The sequence below is a fragment of the Halictus rubicundus genome, unplaced genomic scaffold (genome assembly GCF_050948215.1).
Source record: "Halictus rubicundus isolate RS-2024b unplaced genomic scaffold, iyHalRubi1_principal scaffold0326, whole genome shotgun sequence".
NCBI lineage: Eukaryota > Metazoa > Arthropoda > Insecta > Hymenoptera > Halictidae > Halictus > Halictus rubicundus.
In genome coordinates this window covers 122,501-125,000 of record NW_027488867.1, presented here as the reverse complement: position 1 = coordinate 125,000, position 2,500 = coordinate 122,501, and the positions used below count along the sequence as shown (strand labels likewise).

At 49.1% G+C, this 2,500-nt stretch overlaps 1 non-coding gene and 1 pseudogene across 1 annotated transcript; both read left to right on the top strand.

Moving 5' to 3' along the window:
- Positions 1 to 734: 734 nt before the first annotated feature.
- On the top strand, positions 735 to 889 carry LOC143364202 (5.8S ribosomal RNA). Its single transcript, XR_013084030.1, has one exon. It is a non-coding gene; the product is annotated as a 5.8S ribosomal RNA (ribosomal RNA).
- Positions 890 to 2,225: 1,336 nt separating this feature from the next.
- LOC143364199 (large subunit ribosomal RNA) overlaps positions 2,226 to 2,500 on the top strand; it is a 4,484-nt pseudogene continuing 4,209 nt past the window's right edge.

Sequence of the window (2,500 nt, the reverse complement as noted above, 5' to 3'; positions counted from 1 at the left end):
AACGATCGCGCACGGCCAGAGCCGGCTGTGAAGTCCGCTAGTATCGAATAATCTTTCTCCGTGCACAATTGGAAATGTGTTTCGAGAGGACCGGCTGCGTAGCTCGCGTAAAGCTGTGTGCGATTCTGACACTCTACTCTCTGTGTGGCGATAATACAGTGCACAAGAGCTTGGGACGAACGATCGCGCACGGCCAGAGCCGGCTGTGAAGTCCGCTAGTATCGAATAATCGTTCTCCGTGCACAATTGGAAATGTGTTTCGAGAGGACCGGCTGCGTAGCTCGCGTAAAGCTGTGTGCGATTCTGACACTCTACTCTCTGTGTGGCGATAATACAGTGCACAAGAGCTTGGGACGAACGATCGCGCACGGCCAGAGCCGGCTGTGAAGTCCGTTAGTTATCGAGTTCATTCTCCAATAAGAGAGAGGAGGAGGAGAAGTGTCGGGATCCAGTATCGGGTTGTCTATGATCCCCGTCGTTTTCTGAATTCTCCTCCTGTGTTTTCCACTTTAAAGGTTTTTCAATGTATTTTCCGCCCGGCCGTCGGATACGTGTGCGCATTGCAATCGCGTACTCGCGACGGTTTCCGTTTCTACGGACGATCGTGTGTCGTCCTTAAAAACGACGCCTGAATCTCCTTCGCGCGCTGGTTGGAGCTTTCAGGTATCGGCGTTCTTATGAACCGCAGAACAAGAGACATAATTATATATTGATTATAAATCAAATTATACGATTACCCTGAACGGTGGATCACTTGGCTCGTGGGTCGATGAAGAACGCAGCTAATTGCGCGTCAACGTGTGAACTGCAGGACACATGAACATCGACATTTCGAACGCACATTGCGGTCCACGGATACAATTCCTGGACCACGCCTGGCTGAGGGTCGTTTACGTAACCAAATACTGCTTGCGTTGCTCTTGTAAGTCCCCGCCGTCGCTTACCTCTCCATGTCGAATTTTGTGGAGGGCGCAAAGAGCGTTTCTGAGTCGGGTTGCAAAGATGCTACGTACGAGCGAACGATGGACGTTTCGTCGGCGTTTGACGCGGTTCTGTGAAAATTGCAAATTTTACATTGCGTCTAACGGTTTCGTGAGAAGAAGGAAATAGGAATGGGTATCACATTCGGACTTGCGTGAGTGTTTTGCGGCGTCGTGAGTCGTATTTTCAATACGACCGCCCGTGAACACCGCTCCGACGATCGAAATCTCTCTCTCCTCTCTCTCTGGAACGATTCGCATTGCGGAAGAAGCGTTTCACTCTCGAACATTTTACGCGCTCCCGACGTCGTCTGAAATGATGCGTATACGAAAGGTATAAGAGTCTCAAGAGACTACAGTGAATGGACACAAATAAAGAAAGAGATACCGGACACCCGTGTAAAATCTGTGTGCGCAACTGTGGCGTGCAACGTAAGCCCCAGGGAGATATATAAAATAAAATACGTCTGTGCGTGGATGTGTCTCTCTACACATAATTGCGGCGGAGGGTCGTCGTTGCCAGCGACTTCGACAAACATATTCTTAGAGTTCGCGAGACAGTGGTCTCTCGTTCTACGAACGCTTTGATGACTGATGGACATAGCAACATTTGGCATTGTGCGGGATGCGCACGCGTACTTGTATCGGGTCGAATAATTTCCCCGTCGTCGCGTGTCCTCGCTAATCCGTTGCGGATTCCATCGCCACGTTCGTTGAATTGAATGACGACCGAGATCTCGTGTCTCTTTGGTTTGATCGATGATATCGCGTCGTGCAGCGTTTCTGTACCCCCGTGTGTCTAGTGTAGTAGAGAAACCCCACCGGGTGTTGAAAATATATATACTCCTCTATGGAGTGGCTTTCGAACATCGTTGTCACCACAACGTGTTGTCACGCAGAGCACGAGAAGGTGAAGGTGAAAACAAACCTTTGTCGGTCGCCCCATGTCTTTTTTTCTTCATTGTCGATCGCGAGACCGCGCGATCTGTCGGTCGTCCAGTCCCCGGAAGTTCTTTTCGACGGACGTTAAAGTTAACCGGCCGATCGTCTAGCGAGAGTTTCCGATCGACGAACAAAATGAAGAAATCTCTATATATACATTATATAGAGAAAAGACACTTTGGTGTGGCGCATAAGATATATGGTTTTGTTTTTTTTTTTTTTTTTTTTGTGCTCCTCTGTACGTTCTCGCGTACTTTTAATGCTTTCGGTGAAATATACGAAACATTTTTTTTTCACGTTTGACGACCTCAGAGTAGGCGAGATTACCCGCTGAATTTAAGCATATTACTAAGCGGAGGAAAAGAAACTAACAAGGATTTCCTTAGTAGCGGCGAGCGAACAGGAATGAGCCCAGCACTGAATCCCGCGGTTCCGCCGTTGGGAAATGTAGTGTTTAGGAGGGTCCATTTATCCCGTGACGTCGAACCGCGTCCAAGTCCATCTTGAATGGGGCCATTTACCCGTAGAGGGTGCCAGGCCCGTAGCGACCGGTACGCGTTTCGGGAGGACCTCTCCTT